Here is a 19,600-nt window from a genome sequence, read left to right as displayed (position 1 = left end):
AGCATAAAAGCACAATCTTCTGAAACATGTGTGTTGAAGTTGCTTCTCTTTGTTGATGTTCCTCCTTCACATCACCAGAGTCAGAACACCAGGACCTGGAGGTAGAAATGACCACTTGGACAGCACCAAACACGGAGACAGTGGCAGCACACACTTCATAATACAGCCAGGAAGACATAAGGGCAACAGCAGGTCTGACTGTGAGCATGATATTAAGACGTGGGGACCAGAAATGCCAGGCCCGTTGCCTCCTCATAGAATAGAGCCCTTGAGTTCTTGGTTGAGGGAGGCAAATTGTTATTACTCACAAAGCCGATAAGAGATAATGAGAAAAGGAAAGAGATCAGGGGACATGGCCACTGATGGTGACATTCCTAAGTAGGCCAGGCAAGCAGAATTTTCTGGAAGACATGAGTCAGAGAAGTGACAGAAGCTAACACCCCAAAATCTACCAGGCTGGTCTCTGGTTAACGGGTTGATGCAGACTAACACCGGAGACCCTCTCAGCAGTCGGGATGCAAGACACTGAACTGAGCCGTTACCCCATCAGTGATTAAAGAGGCTGGTTTTCCAGTTCCTGCACATTGTGAGATGTGAGGAAGGAACTGAGCATGCCCATTAGCAAACAAGAACTATTTAGAGCAGCGTTTCTCAGACTGAGTTTGGTAGAAAATTGTTCAATGGAAATTAGAATTTCAAATAAGCATGGAGCACGCTGCATTCTAGGTCCTTCTTCTAGGTTCACAAGACTCATTTCCAAGCAAAGCTCTGAGAAGTCCTGCTGCAAAGTGATCTGGTTTACTGTAACTCGGCTTAGCTGGATCATAGTTCCTCACTTGCTAGTAAACCTATCACAGTCCTGCACTCCTCGACACCCACGCTCAGTGGGACAATTCCCATAGCTCCTGCCTCTGCTGACAGCTGGATCCCAGACTGCCCTCTGGAGACACTGGCCTGAGGGCTGCAGCTGGGCCCCCCAGCTGAGAGGGAGTGACTTTGGGGTGCCCAGAACAAGATGGCTTTGGAAACGCTTGTGACATCATCCCCCAATTTATCATTTATCACTCACACCATAGAAGATGTCAGGAGTCTAGAAGGGGTGGGGTCAGGTCCACAGCTGCATGCGCCAGGTCTCCAAGTGTCACTCACGTCCTGTTTGGCCCATTTTCCCCAGCTGAACAATCTGTTTGAAACATAAATTTGATCACATCCTTCCCTTGCTTAAATCCTTTAACTAATACCTTCCCATGGCACTTGGAATAAGACAATCAACCTTTGGTGTGGCTGCCCAGCACTGCATCCTCTGGTCCCTACTTACCTTCTCTACCTCACCTTGATCACTCTTACCCTGAGCTCCCACCACACTGGCCTTCTTCCACCTCCTCCAATACCCAAACTTCTCCACCCCCAGACATCTGCCCACACGGTTTCCTTTGGGTTGCTGTTCCCATTTTCTTGACCCGTTAAGGCCTAGCATCCTGCAGATCTCAGCTTAAATGTCACCTCCTTGTGAGGCCTCCCTGGCCCACCCTCTCACTGAGCCCAGCCCTCCTTTCCTTCATGGCACTTGGCACATCAGTAATCATGCTTTCATGGGAGCACGTGTTTCAGACCCACCAGAACAGGGACTGTGACCCTTGAACTGTTTTGGCTGCAGGAACAGAGCAGGTCCTGGCACACAGCAGACTCACAATAAATATTTGTTGACTGAGTGATGAATTGGAGATGAATTTTTAAAAGGCAAAAACCAGGATAAGATGAGAGAGCGGATCTGATTTGACTGAGGCCGTGCTTAAGACCACGGTTGAGTCGGTCCCACTCCCACCCACATACTCTTCCAGTCATATCTGGTACTGGGACAAACAGGTGGACTTCTCAGGTTTCTGGGGGAGGAATTTCATGATGTCGTGTCTCCTTTGCTGGGTTTGTGTTTCAGACATTTTCCGAGAACCTCCAATGCCCCAAGTAATGTGCGAGGCCCCAGGGATGCAGACTGGTCTTCCCAAAGCCTTCCTGTCCTCCTGGTGCTGGACACCCTTCCTTCTTCCACCTTCTCACTCTGGCAGCAGCAGCTCAGCCTCTCCCTCCCAGCCACTCCTCCACTCCCTCACTCTGGCATTCCTGGATCCAGACAGAATCTAAAAAGGGTCCCCACTCAACAGGTGATTTGGACTGGAAAACTCTGTGCTAACATATCTGCTCTGATGCTTCCCACTTTGCTCCACAAGGTAAGATGGCTTCACCTTCCACCTCTACGGTCTCAGGCCTCCTCTCCATTCATCTTTCTCCATTTCTGCAGCAGCTCAGCATCTAAGCTCAGCTCATCCATCCTCTCCATTGACACTTGTCCGGGAGTGTTATTTTCATCTCACAGTTCTTGCTCCACTCCTCTATGAAACCCAGACCCTCTCTATTGCAGAGTCTCGCACATTGTTGGTGGGAGCGTAAACCAGGTCAGACCCTAAGGAGCACCATTTTGCAACATCCATTAAAGTTAGAAATATGTATACATTTTGGCTCAATAACTTCATTTCTGAGAATTCCTCTTAAAGATAGACTTTTACATGTGCAAGTGATGTAAGTATGAGGTTATTCTTTGTAGCATCTTTCATGAGAGGAAGATTTGAAATGACCCAAATGTCCACCTACAAGGGATGGTACATGTCTGTGAGGAACTGCTACACAGCTGTAAAAGGGAAAGAATGAGTATGCTTGCCAGGTGCTTGGAAGAGAAATATCTTGAGAAGAGTTTGTTAGGTTGAAAAAAGCAAAACAAGAATGACACCAGAAGCATGGCACAGTGGGATGCTCCCCTTGTCTCTCCTTCTCAAACTGCAACTAAATGGACATTCATTGATCAGCAGAGGACACCCACATGGCACATCAGGATACCTGAGTGACCATGCAGCTATACGTCTGAAGGTGAGTGGACTACCCCTGGGGAGATGGTGGAGATGGCTGAGCACTCCCCAGCCCCCTGGCAGCCCTCTGGATGTGTGCAACCGCTCTCCTGGCTGATGTCCCCCAGCACCGTTGCAGCCCTGAGGGTGGGAAGGCACCTGGGCATGACTGTGGGTACGGGTGGTGGCAGCCTTGAGCTCCCATATCATTGCCTTCTTGTCCAGTGGAGGATCCCACAGTGCCACCATGGTCCTAAAGGCGTGGCCCAGGATTGGACCTAATGGGGAGGCCCTGCCCACCAAGCACAACGGCTGGTGGAATCTAAGAAGAGCTGGTGGCTGATCTGAATGCCTGGACAAACATGTTCCTGACTGCCAACAATGCCCATTGCACCATGCAGCCCTGAAGGGGGAGCAGGTCTCAGTGGACTGTGAGATCCAGCAGCATCAGTGCTGAATCCCCATGTGATCTCTTTCTCGTCTGGTGGGAGAGCCCACAGTGGCACCACCATCCCGGGGAGTGGCTCAGGCTCAGAGAGACACAGCTGACAAGGATTATGGCAGACTCAAAATACACAACTCCTGCCCCTCCTCAGTTGCAGAAGGTGTAACTTTCGACCAGATACTAGCATTATGCAAAGGCACAAACCCACCCCATCAAATAGTGTGAAGAAGTATATTAACATGCAAGACCAGGAGGAAAAAGACAAAGACCCAGACACAGAAATTGCCAATCTAAATGACAGAGAATTCAAAATAACTATTATAAAAAACTCAACATGTTACAAGAGAAATCAGAAAGACAGTTCAAGAAAATCAGTAAAAAAATTAATGAACAGAGGCAATTCTCCCCCAAAGAGATTGAAACTATAATGATAAACCAATCAGAAATGTTGGAGATGGAAAACCCAGTGGATGAGATAAAGGAAAATCTGGAGTCCTTGAATAACAGAGGTGATATTATGGAGGAAAGAATTAGCAATTAGAGGATAAGAATGTCGAAATGATACAGATGGAGGAGGAGGCAGAACTAAGACTAAAAAGAAATGAAGAAATTCTCTGAGAAAAATCCAACAAATTAGGAAATACAGCAGCACGATTAGTGTATTCCCAGGGAGAAGTGAGGGAAAAAGAAGCAGAGAGCTTCTTTAAAGAAATGATAACTGGGAACTTCCCAAACCTGGGGAAAGAGCTGGAATTACAAGTAAAAGAAGCTAATAGAATTCCCAATTAAATCAATGTAAAAAGACCTTCTCCAAGGCATACAGTAGAAAACTGGTAAAAGTCAATGACAAAGAAAAAACATTAAGGACAGTATGCAGAAAATAACCCACAAAGAAAGCTGTATCATGCTTTCAGCGGATTTTTCAGCAGAAAGCTTCCAGGCTAGGAGAAAATGGAATGATATATTCAAACTTGTGAAAGACAAAACTTTCCGGCAATGATACCCTATTCAAGGAAACTATCTTTCAGATATTAAGAAGAAATAAAAGCTTTCCAAGATAAATGAAACTTGAGGCAATTCATTGCCACAAGACCCACCCTGCAAGATAGCATCAAGAAGGCCCTCATACCTGAAGAAAAGAAAGGGTATACAAATCCTTGAGCAAGGAGATAAATATGCAGACAAAATGAGAAAACAGCAACTCTCTATCAGAACAGATTAGCAAACACTTAATTATAACATTAAAGATAAGGGGAAGGAAAACATCAGGAATAAATATAATCACTTCATTTTAACCACAAACTCACACTACAAAATGGGATAAGTTGTGACAACAATAACTTAGATTAGGAAGAGGAAGGAGGTGGAAACTGCTTAGACTAACGGAATAAGATACTATCAGAAAGAGGACTATCTCATCTATGAGATCCTTTATACAAACCTCTTGGTAATCATCAAACCAAAAATCAGAACAGAAACACAAATGTGAAGGAAAGAGAAAACTGAGAAAACCATCATGGAGAGCCACAAAACTGAATTGGTAGTCCAAAATACGTGGAATAGAAACAGAGGAAATACAGAACAACTGGAGAAGAAGCAATAAAAAGGCAGCATCAAGCCCTCATATATCAACAATCACTCTAAAGTAAATAGATTGAGTTACCCAATCAGAAGACACAGAGTGGCGGGATGGATTAAAAGACAAGACCCAACAATATCCTACCTCCAGGAAACACATATCAGTTCCAAAGGCAAACACAGGCTCAGAGAGAAGGGATGGAAGACGATACTCCGAGATAATTGCAAGGAAAAGAAAGCAGGTGTTGCCATACTTCTATAAGACAAAGTAGACTTCAAGATAAAAAAGGCCATGAGAGACAAAGAAGGGCAGTATATAATGATAAAAGGGACACTCCACCAAGAGGACATAACACTTATAAATACACATGCATCTACCCCAGGAACACAAAGAATATAAAGCATTAGTTGAACTAAAAGGAGATATTAACACCAACACAGCAAGAGTAGAAGACCTTAACACCCCACTTTCATCAATGGATAGATCAATCAGACAGAAAGTCAACAAGGAAATACAGGAATTAAATGAAAAACTAGACCAGACAGACTTAATAGATATGCATAGAACCCTTCATCCAAAATCAGCAGAAATCACATTCTTGTCAAGTGCACATGGAACATTCTCAAAGATAGACCATATTTTGGGAAAGAAGGCAAGTCTCAATAAATTTAAGAAGATTGAAATTGTATCAAGCATCCCTTCCAGCAATAATGCTATGAAATTGCAAATCAAAAACAAGGAAAAAGCTGGGAAAGTGGCAAACATTTGGAGAATAAACAACAGGCTACTGACAACAAATGGATCATTGAAGCAATTAAAGGATGAATCTAAAAATATCTGTAGACAATTGAAAATGAAAATACACCACAGGAACTCATATGGGATGCATCAAAAGTGGTCCTAAGAGTGAAATTCAAAGCAATTCTGGCCCACCTCAACAAACAAGAAAAATCTCAGATAAGCGATCTTAAATAACACCTAACAGAACTAGGAAAAGAAAAAGAAACAAAGCCCAAAGTCAGCAGAAGGAGGGAAATAATAAAAATTAGAGCAGGAATAAATGAAATGGAAACCAAAATAAAAAGCAGAAAGGGTCAACGAAACTAAGAGCTAGTTCTTTGGAAAGATGAACACAATTGACAAACCCATAGCCAGACTCACTAAGAAAAAAAGAGAGAAGACTCAAATAAATAAAATTAGAAATGAAAGAGGAGAAATTACAACAGATATCATAGAAATACAAGGGATAATAAGAGAATACTGTGAAAAACTATATGCCAAGAAGTGGATGATCTAGAAGAAATGGATAAATTCTTAGACTCACAATCTCCCAAAACCAAACCAAGAAGAAATAGAGAATCTGAATAAACCAATCACAAGTAAACAGCTCAAAACAGTAACCAAAAATCTCCCCCAAAATAAAAGTCCAGGACGGGATGGCTTCTCTGGAGAATTCTACCAAACATTCAAAGAAGATTTAGTACCTGTCCCTCTCAAACAACTCCAAAATATTGAAGAAGATGGAACATTTCCTAACACAGTTTTCAAGGCTAACATCACTCTAACCCCAAAGCCAAACAAGGACAACACAAGGAAAGAAAATTACAAGCCAATATAGCTGATTAACATAGATGGAAAAATCCTCAAAAAATATTGGCCAACCAAATACAGCAATACATTAAAAGGATCATACACCATGATCAAGTAAGTGTTATATCAGTGATGCAAGAATGGTTCAACATCTGCAAACCAATGAATGTGATACACCACATAAAAACATGAGCCAAAAAAATCACATGATCGTCTCCACAGGTGCATAGAAAGCATTTGAGAAGAATCAATATCCATATATGATAAAAACTCTCAAGAAAATGGGTATAGAAGGCAATTACCTAAACTTAATAAAGGCCATAGATGACAAACCCACAGCCAACATCATACTCAGGGGGGAAAACTGAAAGCCATCCCACTGAGAACAAGAACAAGACAAGGGTGCCCACTCTCACCACTCCTATTCAACATAGGACTGGAGGTTTTGGCAAGAGTGATTAGGCAAGAAAAAGAAATAAACGGTATCCAGCTTGGAAAGGAAGAAGTGAAACTGTCATTGTTTGCAGGTGACATAATTTTTTGAATAGAAAATCCTAAAGAGTCTATCATAAAATGATTAGAAATAATCAACAACAGCAAAGTGGCAGGGTACAAAATCAACTTATAAAAATCAGTTACATTTGTATACGCTAATAACAAACTAGGAGAAAGAGATCTCAAGTATGCAATCCCTTTTCCAATAATAACAAAAAGAATAAAATATCTAGGAATAAATTTAACCAAGGAGATGAAAGAGCTATACACTGAAAACTATAAGACATTATGGAAAGAAGTCGATGATGACATACAGAAATGGAAAGATATCCCTACACATGGATTGGAAGAATAAATAGAGTTAAGATGTCCGTACTGCCTAAAGCAATCTACAGACTCACTGCAGTCTCAGTCAGAATCCCAATGACATTGTTCAGGGAAATAGAAGAAAGAATTCTAAAATTCAAGTGGAACAACAAATGACCCAGAAGAGCCAAAGCAATCCTGAGAAAAAAAGAACAAGGCTTGATGTATCAGAACCTTTGACTTCAAAATATACGACAAAAGCATAGTATTCAAAACGGCATGATACTGGCACAAAAACAGACACGCAGTTCAATGGAACATAATCAAAGCTCGGAAATAAAAGCACACTTCTGAGCACAGCTAATCTTTGACAAAGGAGCAAAGAACATACAAGAGAGCAAGGAAAGACTCTTCAATAAATGGTGTTGGGAAAACTGGACAGCCTCATGCAAAAGAATGCAAGTTGACCATTATCTTATGCTGTACACAAAAACTAACTCACAATGGATTAAAGACTGGAAGGTAAGCCCTGAAACCACAACACTCCTAGAAGAAAATGTAAAACAGTACGCTCTTTGACATCAGTCTTAGCAGCATCTTTTGGAATAGCATGTCTACTGAAGCATGGGAAACAAAAGAAAAAATAAACAAATGGGACTACATTAGACTAAAACACTTCTGCAAGGCAAAGGAAACCATGAGCAAAATGAAAAGACAAACCACCAACCAGGAGAAAATATTTCCAAACGGTATATCAGACAAGGGGTTAATCTCCAAAAGAACTCATAGAACTCAAAAACAAAAAACACAAACAACTCAATCACAAAATGGGCAGAGGACATTAAGGGACATTTTTCCAAAGAAGATATACAGGTGTCCACCAGGCACATGAAAAGATGTTCAACATCACTGGTCATTATGGAAATGCAAATCAAATTACAATGAGATACCACTTTAAATCTGTTAGAATGGCTATAATTACCAGGACAAAAAATAAGAAATGTTGGAGAGGGTGTGGAGTAAAGGGAACCCTCTCATGCTACTGGTGGGATTGCAAACTGGTGCAGTCACTATAGAAAACATCAAGCAGATTTCTCAAAAAGCTAAAAATAGAAATACCATATGACCCAACTATCCTACTACAGGGTATTTATCCAATAAGCTTGGAATCAACAACTCAGAGAGACTTAATCACTCCTATGTTCATTGCAGCATTATTCACAATAGCCAAGACGTGGAAGTAACCCAAGTGCCCATCAAGTGATAAATGGACAAAGATGTGATATATAACGGAATATGAGAGCCATAATAAAAGCCAAATCTTATAATTTTCAGTGTATGGGTCTTTCACCTTCTTCGTTAAATTTATTCCTAGATATTTTATTCTTTTCTTTTGCCATTGTAAAATGGATTGTATTCTGGAGTTCTCTTTCTGCTGGTTCATTATTAGAGTATAGAAACGTAAATGATTTTTGTAAGTTGATTTTGAACGCCTCAACTTTACTGTAGTTTTCAATTTTTTTCCAATAGTTTTTTGATGGATTCTTCAGGGTTTTCTATATGAAGAATTGTGTCAGCTGCAAACAGTGAGAGTTTCACTTCTTCCTTTCCAATTTGGATACTTTTTACTTCTTTTTCTTGACTCATTGCTTTAGCCAAAACCTCTAATACTATGTTGAATAAGAGTGGTGAGACAGGCACCCTTTTCTATTTCCTGTTCTGAGTGGGATGGCTTTCAGTTTTTGCCCACTGAGGTTGATATCAGTTGGCGGGTGGGTTGTATGTGGCCTTTATTTTGTTGAGGTACTTTCCTTCTGTCGCCATTTTCTTGAGAGTTTTTCTCAAAAATGGATGTTGGATGTTGACAAGTGCTCCCTCCATCTATTGAGATGATCAGCTGATTTTTATTCCTCAATTTGCTAATGTGGTGTATCACACTGATTGATTTGCAGATGTTGGGCCATCCCTACATCTCTGGTATAAATTCCACTTATTCATGATGTATGATCCTCTTAATGCATTGCTATATTTGGATGGCCAATATTTTGTTGCGAATTTTTGCATCTATGTTCATCAGCAATGTTGGCCTGTAATTTTTGTTCTTTGTGTTATTTTTGCCTGATTTGGGGATCAGGGTGATGTTGTCCTCATAGAATGAGTTAGGAAGTGTTCAGTCTGCCTCAATTTTTTGGACTAGTTTGAGAAGAAGAGGTATTAAATCTTAGGATTTTTTTTGTAAAAATCTACACAGAAGACCTCTGGTCCTGGACTTTTGTTTTTTCGAGAGGTTTTTGATTACTGTTTCAGTCTGTTTACTTGTGATTGGTTCATTCTGATTCTCTATTTCTTCTTGATTCAGTTTTGGGAGGTTGTATGAGTCTAAGAGTTTATGGATTTCTTCTATGGTATCCAATTCGTTGGCAGATAGCTTTTCATAGTATTCCCTTTTGACGCTTTCTATTTGTATGCTATCCACTGTAATTTCTCCTCATTCATCTCTAATTTTATCTATTTGAGCCTTTGCTCTTTTTTTCTTTTTGAGACTTGGTAAGGGCTTGTCAATTTTGTTTATCTTCTCAAAGAACCAGCTCTTAGTTTAACTGATCCTTTCTACCATGTTTTGGTTTCTATTTCATTTAATTCCACGTTAATTTTTATTTTTTCCCTCCTTCTGCTGATTTGCGAAGTTGTTTGTACGTCTTTTTCTAGTTCTGTTAGGTGTAGTTTAAGATTACTTATTTGAGATTTTTCTTGTGTGTGAAGGTGGGCCTGTATTGCTATGAATTTCCCCGTTAGAACTGCTTTTGCTGCTTCTCGTAAGACTTAGTATGATGTATTTTCATTTTCATTTTCATTTGTCTCGATTCTTTTTGATTGGTCCTTTGATTTCTCCATTGATCTAATAGTAGTTCATTAGCATCTTGTGTAGTCTGCACATACTTGTGACTTTCCTAGCATATTTCTTGTAGTTGATTTCTCATTTCAAAGCATTATGGTAAAAGAAAAAGAGGCTTGTTATGAGTTCTACCTTCTTACATTTATTGAGACTGGCCTTGTTTCCCAACATACAGTCAATCTTTGAGAATGTTTCTTGTCCTCTAGAAAAGAGTGTGTATCCTGTTGTTTTTGGTTGGAATGTTCTACATATAACTATTTAGTCCATTGAGTCAAGTTTTTTGTTTAATTCAGTATTTACCTGTTGAATTTCCATCTAGATGATCTACCCATTGATGTAACTGGGATGTTGAGGTCCCTTACTATTATTGTGTTGCTATTAATTTATCCCTCTTGTTCTCTTAATAGTTGTTTTATGTACTTTGGCATTCCTGTGTTAGGTGCATGTATATTCATAAGTGTTATGTCCCCTTGGTTGAATGTCCTTTTATCATTATACTGCCTCTCCTTTTCTCTCATTGCTCCTTTCATCTTGAAGTCTGCCTTGTCTGATATAAACGTGGCAACATCTGCTTTCTTTAGCTTGCCATTTGCTTGGAGTATTGTCTTCCGTCCCTTCATACAGAGTCTGTGTTTATCTTTAGATCTGAGATGCGTTTCCTGGAGGCAGCATATTGTTGGGTCTTGTTTTTTAATCCATCCAGCCACTCTGTGTCTGTGGATTGGAGAATTCAATCAGTTGACATTTACAGTGATTCTTGATATACGAGGGCTTAATACTGCCTTTTTTCTCTTGTTTTCAGTTGTTCTTCATTTCACTTGTTTCAGTTGTTTCTCTTCCCATGTATTTCTTATTGCCATTTCAGCTTGGTGGTTTCCTAGGATGGTTTTCTGAATTTTCTCTTTATCCTTTGTGTCTCTGTTCTGATTTTGTGTTCAGTGGTTACCATGAGACTTGTATACAAGATCTTGTAGATGAGATAGTCCATTTTCTGATTGCTGCCTATCGCCATAATCCTAGGTACTTTCCATCCCTTTCCTCTTCCCTAAGTTATTGTTGTTACAAATTATTCCATTTTGTGTCATGAGTTTGTGATTAAAATGAAATGTTTATCATTATTTGTGATGTTTTCCTTCCCTTTATCTTTAATGTTATAATTGAGTGTTTGCTAACCAGTTTTGATAGAAAGCTGCAATTTCCTGATTTTCTCTGTCAATTTATCTCAGTGCTCAAGACTTTATAAACCTTTTCCTTTTTTTTTCAGGTGTGAGGTCATTCTTGATAGTTTCTTATAGGGGGATCTTATGACGATGAGCTCCCTCAGCTTTTGTCTATCTGGTAAAATTTTAATTTGTTCAACATATCTGAAGGATTTTTTTACTGGATAGAGTATTCCAGGCTGAAAATTTTTGTCTTTCAGTATTTTAAGGATATCATTTCACTCTCTCCTAGCCTGTAGGGTTTCTGCTGAGAAGTCTGCTGAATGCCTGATCAGGTTCCTTTGTAGATTATTCTCTTCTGCCTTGCTGCCATTAATATTATTTCTTTGTCATTTACTTTTGCCAGTTTTAGTACTATATGCCTTGTAGAAAGTCTTTCTGCGATGTTGTAATTAAGAGTTTTATTGACTTCAAGTTCTATAGTACTTCTACTTACAGTTCTTTCCCCAGGTTTGGGATGTTCTCACCAATTATTTCTTTGAACAAGTTCTCTGCTCCTTTCTCCTTCTTTTCTCCTTCTGCAATACGTATAATCTTTTCGTTGCATTTCCTACTTGAATTAGATGTTTCCTGGTGAATTTTTCCATGGTTTTTAAGTCTTAATTCTTTCTCCTCCTCCACCTTAAGCATTTCTATATTTCTGCCCTCTGAATTACTAATTCTTTCCTCCATAATGTCAACAATTTGTTTTTTATCTCATTCATTGTGTTCTTCATCTCCAGGATTTCTGTTCATTTGTTTTTTAGTGTTTCAATCAATTTTTCAGAGAATTCCTTCTGCTCATTAATATTATTCCTGAGTTCATTGACTTGTGTTTCTGAGTTTTCTTGTAACTCACCGAGTTTCTTCATGATAAGAATTTTGACTTCTCTGTCTCTTAGATGTAAATTTCTGTGAGTTCAGGATTGCTTTCTGGAGACTTGTCATTTCCTATTTGATCTGGAGTGTTAATATATTGCTTCATGGTGTTGGATGAGGTGGACATTTACCAGTGCATAGCGGTAGTACCCGGTCACAGATTCTACCTGTGATCACTGGGGAGGGCAGAAGCTGTGTTTTCTGAATACACCACATCCACTGAAAGTTTTGCCTGTTTCTTGGAAGCTGTGTGGAGATAGTCTGTCTGTGTCCCCCTGCCAGCTGTCACTGTTTGGTGAGTCATTCATGCAGGTGCAGGGGCTCTCGTGCCATCCGCTGCCCTGCCCAACTGGCCCAGCTGGTGTGTGAGGTGTGAAGGGATGGGAGGGGCACCATCATTTGCATGTGCAAGCCAGCTCTGCACTCACTGGCAGCACACTTGGGCTGCTGGGTTTGGTGGGGGTGTCCACGTGGTGGCCGAGCCTGTTCAGTGTGAGACATCCCCATGGGCCATGCTGCAACTCTAAAAGCAAAAGCGTTTGTGCAGAGGCCCCACCTGCTCTCCTGCCTCATTCCAGAGTCATGTGCTGGTCACTGCATGTGGACCCCTGACCTAGATCACTGCTGCTGACATACGGACAGAGATCCACTCACCTCCTTCCACTGCTCCCTGGGGATCCAGTACCCCCACCTTCAGACATATGGCTACATGGATCTCTCAGACATCCTGTTGTGCTGTGTGGGTATCCTCTGTTGTTATTGAATGTCCTTTTGGTTGTATCTTAGGAGCGAGAATCTAAGGGAACAACTTACTCCACCCTGATGCTGACATCACTCTAAGATCTATTTTTCTTGTGAAGAGAACTTTTAAGATCTACTCTTTTAGCAACTTGTAAATATACAATACAGTATTATTAACTACAGTCACCAAGCTGTGCTCTACATCCCTGTATTCCCGTGATTTCTTTATTATATAATTGGAGGTTTGTACCTGTTGACCCTCTTCATACTTTTCACCCACCCCTACCCCTGCCACCTCTGGCAACCTCCAATCTGTAAGCTGTATCTATGAGCTCAGTGTTTTTTGTTTTGGGGTTTCATTTGAGATTCCACATATAAGGAGATCATATAGTATTCATATTTCTCTATCTGATTTATTTCACTTACAGAAGACACTCAAGGTGCATCCATGTTACTGAAAATGGCAAGACAATTTTTGTGTGTATGGCTGAATGATATACCCTTGTGTTTGTGTGTGTGTGCGTGTGTATCACATTTTCTATATCCATTCGTCATTTAATTGACACTTAGGTTGTTTCCATATCTCGGCTATTGTAAATAATTCTGTAATGAACATGGGAGTGCAGACGTCTTTTTGAGTTACTGTTTTCATTGTCTTCAGTGAAACCCGCAGGAGTGGGATTGCTGGATCATATGGTAGTTACAAAAAAGTTTGTAATTTTTTGAGAAACCTCCATAGTGATTTTCGTAGTGTCTGTACCAATTTACATTCCCCTCAACAGTGCAAAAGGGTTCTGTATTCTCCACCTCCCCACCAACGCTTGTTATTTCTTGTCTTTTCAATAATAGCCATTCTAATGAGTGTGAGGTGATGTCTTCTCATGGTTTTGATTTTGGATTTCCCTGATGATTTGTGATGTTAAGCACCTTTACATGGACCTGTCAGGCATCTGTATGTTTTCATATGTCTTATTTCATTCCCTTCTCACAGCAACTTTTTGAGATAGGTACTGTTACCATCCACATTTTCCAGGTGACAAAACCGAGGCACAGAGAGGTGAAGAGAGGTACTTCAGGTCACACAGCTGATTGGCAGTCGATCCAGAATTTAAGCCCAGACTCCATGCTTTTACCAGTTACATTGCATTGACTCCTGAAAATTATTCTCATCTCTTGGTCTTTTTCTGTCATGTTTGTCCGCATGGACCTTTCTGCAGAGATATAAATATGACATGACAACCTACTGTAACACATGGTTTCAAAGTATTGAAGTGGCCCACTGCTGGCCATGTTAGAAAGCTCCACATATTAAGGCCTCAGGTTATGTTTGGTTCCTGGTTGATACTATTTTTTGTTTTGTTTTACTCAGAACATTAGCCTGGAGCTAACTTCTGTGCCAATCTTCCTCCACTTTATATGTGAGTCACTGAGCCAGCATGGCCCATGAGTGGTGTAGGTCCACACCTGGGATCCAAACCCGCCAACGTGGGCTGCTGAAGCAGAGCATATCAAACCCAAGCACTATGCCACAGGGCTGCCCCCGGGGTAACACTTTCTTAAACAATCATTTCTCAGTAGACTTCATTTTTTGTAGCAGTTGTAGGTTCACAGCAACATTGAACAGAAGATGCTGAGAGCTCCCATACACCACCTGCCCGCCAACATGCACAGTCTCCACCACCATCACCATTCCGCACTTTAGGGTACATTTGTTACAGTTGACGAACCTACATTGATGCACAATTAGCACCCAAAGTCCACAGTTGACATTCGGGTTTAGGCTGAGGCTTCCCCTGCATCGTTTCCTTCAGTCCTCAGAGTGTCCCTGGGTGGTCATTGCTAATGTGCCCTTTTTATAATGGAGGAAATGGAGGCCCAGGGGAGTTATGTGCCTCACACAAGGTCACACGGCCAATGCCCAGCAGAGCCACTTTGGTGACTATCACCTTCTGCTAATGGTTCCTTTTGGGTCTTCTCTCCCTGGAGGTAGGAGTGGGATGGGCCTCAACAGGTGTGCGAGACCCCTCAGAGGATGAGCTGGGGCATTGTCCCCAGTGCCACTCATCCCAGAGCTGCTGAGCCATCAGGGAGAACCACTGCGCATCTTGTTTCACCGCCACTCTCTAGATTCCCTGGGAGAAAAGCCAGTGCGTTCCCCTCATGGAGACGTGGAGTTCAGCAAAGAAGCTCGCAGCCCCCATGGAGACGGGGGACATGGAGGCCCCCGTCAACCATAGCTCCTGCGGGGGACCCCAGCAGTGTTGCCACAGAGGCAAGTGCTCCGTCTTCTCCAGCTCCTCTAAAGAACAAATGTGTCTAACACACAGACTTTTTGCATGAGCCCTTCGGGAGCCCAGCTCTCACCCTCACTCCCTTTGGGGCCAAGAGGCACATTCCCTGGAGATCCCCTGGCCTCCCCTGGGCCCTCCCCTTGTCCTTCCATCCCTCCAGGAGCCTCCACTCTACCTCCAGCCTATCCTGAAGTTCCTGGGCACCCTCCTTTTACTCCAGAGCCCTTGTCCTCAGCCTCAGGGGCCTACACCACATCCAGAGAGTCTTCTCTGCCAGTTGCCATGTCGACTGCATCTTCAGCCCTTTCCATGATGAGCCCCGGCGCCTCACAGACCCCAGTCACCCTCCTCAGTCCTCGAACACTCTCTCCCACCACTTCCAGACTCTCTGCAAGCCTGGCTGACACCTCTGGCCCCGGCCCTCAGCAGCCCACAGTGGGAACTTCTAGGGAGGAGAAGTCCACTGGGTGAGCAGGCCTCCACTTCAGGGCTGTGCCCAAGAGACGGCAGACAGAGGACCCTCTGCCAGTGGTCCTGGGAGCTACAGGGAGGCTCTGAGGGCCAGTGAGGCTGCTGATGCTGGAGGCTCACTCCCACAGGGCCCCTGGAGGGGACAGAAAACCCCCAGAACTGGATGTAGCCTTGTTTCCAACAGTGATTTGGAATGTGTTATGAGAATGAAGCAAATGCATCTTCCACGGGCAGCATCCTCCCTGGACGGCCCAGCCGGCTTGTCTCTGGAGAAACATGGGGCTGCTGAGCTCCTGCTCTGGAGGAGGAGAGCAGGGAGGCCCTGGGATTCCAGCAGGATTGTGCCACCAGTTGTCCTGCCTCGTTCCCTGAGATTTCCTGATTAAAGGATGTCTCAGTCCCCAGGTTGCCTGCTCATTCACTCTCGCCTCTGGAAAGGTGGGAGAACTTCTTTCCAAGCCCACAGGGCATAAACCAGCACCCCACCTCAACCCCCCAGCTTGGGAGCAAAGACTGCACCAACAGGCTGGGTTGGGAGGGGTCTTGTGGAAGCACCTGGTGGCCTTTGACGCTGGGAGACTCCAAGAGAGAAGGAAAAAGACCAATGGAGAGGGCTCTGCAGGTTGGGTTCCTGGGAGGGAACCTCTGAGCTGGAACAGCAGGCAGGCAGCATCTAGGGATGTGCTCAGCATTAGCGCCTGAGGACAAGAGAGAGGGAAGCAGGAGGAGAAGTCAGGCTGCCCTGCAGTTGCAAGGCCTCAGCAAAGCCTCCTGTGGGAGCTCTGAGACTGGGATGGCCCTTCAGAGTGGTCCTGAGTTGTGCAAGGGGATAGGGCTTCGTGTCCCTCTGTTCACCAGTCAGTCTGTTTGTGCTGCCCAAGAAAAGGGGCTTGAGCTTGGACAAGGCAGCTCCCTTCAGACAAGGCATTTTCTTCCGAGGGATGATGGCCAAGAGATGTCAGCAAACAACCTTCCCAGATGCTGGGGGCATAAGTTCATCAGTCCTGAAAAGGGTATCTGAGTGGTGCAGCCTATTTTGCATGCCAGATGGAAAGAGGACAGTGCTGTCAATAATGGGGGGAAGTGAGGAGGGGATGGGAGACAGAACTATGCTGTCACCGGGTCACCAACTTGCTACCACTGAAACCCAGTTCATTCTGCAGCCCCCACTGCACAGACCCACCCACATTCGCCCAGGCCACGCTCCTCTTGGCTCTTCTCTGACCTGCTCCTCACCCCATGTCCCAGGGTGAAGTGTCTGTAGTGGTTGCTGGCTGCAAAGGCCATCTGGGGTACCCAGCCCACAGGTCAGGATAGTAATGGGGTCCTAATCCAAGTGTGGTTGCAGGAATAATGGATTTGGAGTGAGGAGCATGGAAACCAAAGACTTCAGAGATCAAAGGACTTAGAGACAAGTTTGTCCAGTAAGCCGCAAAGGGTGGTTCTGAAGTGTGAGGTCTGGGGTATCATGAAACCCAGGTTAAGCCATATTCAGCTGTGATGAGCTGTGGGATCTTCATTCTCAGGTCCCTCAAGAGTATAATGGGATCATAGTGGTCCCACCCCACAGAGTTGTGACAATGGCATGCGGTCATGCTTCCATCCATCTCGGTGGTTTGTGCCTGTGACCCTGGGCATCCCGCCCAGCTTCATGATCCACCTCGGATCTAGTTTCCAGATGAAAGTGCAGAACATTGGCTGCCTCCACATTGCAACTTCTCAACAAGCCAGCTGTCAGCACAGTAGTGCCTGAAAGTCAGTGCCAATTTTCTCAACGCTGTCCCTCTATGCAGTAAAGCATGGGATTCAAGTTTTAATACTAGTCTCCCCTCTACACAGAACTGAAGTAAATGGTGTTCATTGTGAACATTAAAAGAAGCCGGGTGGTGGAGGGGATGGGAGAACAGCTGTAAACGTTTTCCCCAAGTTGATCCAAGTATAAAAACAGGCTTATCTGGGAGCCACCCCCTCTTTATAGCTGAGACCAAAGAGGCCCAGAGAGGTTAGGAGAGTGTCCTAAGATTGCACAGAGTGTCAGAGAGACCGTTCACGTGCCCAGTTGGTGGGGAGTGCTATGACCACTTTTATCTTAGTTTGAGCTCCCCCAAGAGGAGAGCCAGAGATCAATATCTAGGTGGGAGTCACTGACCTGGGAGGTGGTCCCAGGGAGCATGATGAGGCAGGGGGAAGTGAGAAAGAGAAATGAAGAAAACGAATCGAGGTACCTTTAGGAGCGGGTCACTGTTGCGGGACATTGGCACCCAGTCCTTCTGCAGACCCTCTGGGAGATCGTGTAGCACACGCTTCAGAATTGTCCTTTCAAGGGCCTGAGGATGTCACTCTTGCTCCTCTCTTGCTCCTGGGCTGTTGGTTTTCCAGGATTAAGGCTCCAGCCCGCATCCTGTCTGCTCGCTCCCTGACACAAGAAGGCCCAGGGGAAGAGGTGCAGGAGCTGTCTACAGAGGCCCTCCTGCTGGACCAGAGCTCTCACTGCCTCACACTGTGGCCAACACAGTCCCTTCTCAGGCCCCCTGGGGGCTCGGAGCTGTCCTCCTTGCCCCCGTGTGCATGCTGTGTCGTTGTGACATGTTGGGGGCCCTGGTGGGATCCAGCTTGGTAGGAACATGTTCTCCCCACAATAAGGCACATTGTGCACAGCCTCCAGGAGGCTGGAGGACCACCTTCAAGACCCCAGATGGGCACATAGTGCTGTTAACGAACAAGATAAGCTGGTCTGACTCTAGGCAGCCTGGGCTCCAACAAGCAGGGGGTGTTTGTTCTTGAGTGAGTACACCTCACATTTTCGCTTACCTAGGGCTCCACAATAAGCGTCTGAGAAGCAGTGGAGGATGGGGAGTGTGTGAGGAAGCTTGTTTCCTTGTGCCAGTTGCTCTGGACCTTGGAAGCGCCCCAAGGGCCAGACCATCAGACCCAGCTCCAGAGACCTGATTTTGAAGGTTATTAGATGGAAGCACCTGAAGGCAAACCACGTGGGTTTCTACTTAGGATAAACTTTCAGAGGTTGAAAGCACCTTTCAGTACCTTGTTTTGAACGTGTAGCACATCCACCACGTCATTAGAAATAAAAATAGATTGTATTCGTCGAGAAGTCTGCCCCATGCCACATCTATCTCTTCCCCTTCTCTGTTCTACGATCGCTGGTTCTTGGGCGTCCTCTCTCAGTGCCTTTATGTACATGCAGATACTTCTTATTTTCTTTCTATATAATCCGAAGAGAGCATAGGATAGGCCCTGGAGTCACCTCTTTTTGTTTTTGTTTTTGTTTTTGTTTTTTACACCTAAGTATCTCCTCTGGAGATCTTTCCATCTCAAGCACCTGGTGAGCATACTCATTTTTTCCCTTTTACAGCTGTGTGGTGGCTCCTCACATGCATGCGCCATAAGCTAGTTAACCATCCCCCATGGGTGGACATTTGGGTTGTTTCCAATCTTGCTCTTACAAAAGATGCTACAAAGAATAACCTCATACTTACATCGGCTTGCACGTGTGCAAGTGTAGCTTTAAGAGAAATTCCCAGAAGTGAAGTTATCAGGCCAAAAAGTATACCTGTTTCTAATTTTGATATATATTGCCAAATTGTGCTCCTTAGAGGTTATACCAATTTATGCTCCCACCAGAAATTTGCGAGAATCCCCATTCAGGGAGGGCCCAGCTTCCATAGACAAGTGGGGCAGACAACTGTGAGATGAAAATAACACTCCAGGACAAGTGTGAATGGAAAGGATGGAGGAGCTGAGCTTAGACCCTGAGACCCTGAGGAAATGGAGAAAGAAGGACGGAGGGGAG

Source organism: Equus asinus, chromosome 17 (assembly GCF_041296235.1).
Source record: "Equus asinus isolate D_3611 breed Donkey chromosome 17, EquAss-T2T_v2, whole genome shotgun sequence".
NCBI classification, from domain to species: Eukaryota; Metazoa; Chordata; class Mammalia; order Perissodactyla; family Equidae; genus Equus; species Equus asinus.
This window is presented reverse-complemented; position numbering follows the sequence as displayed.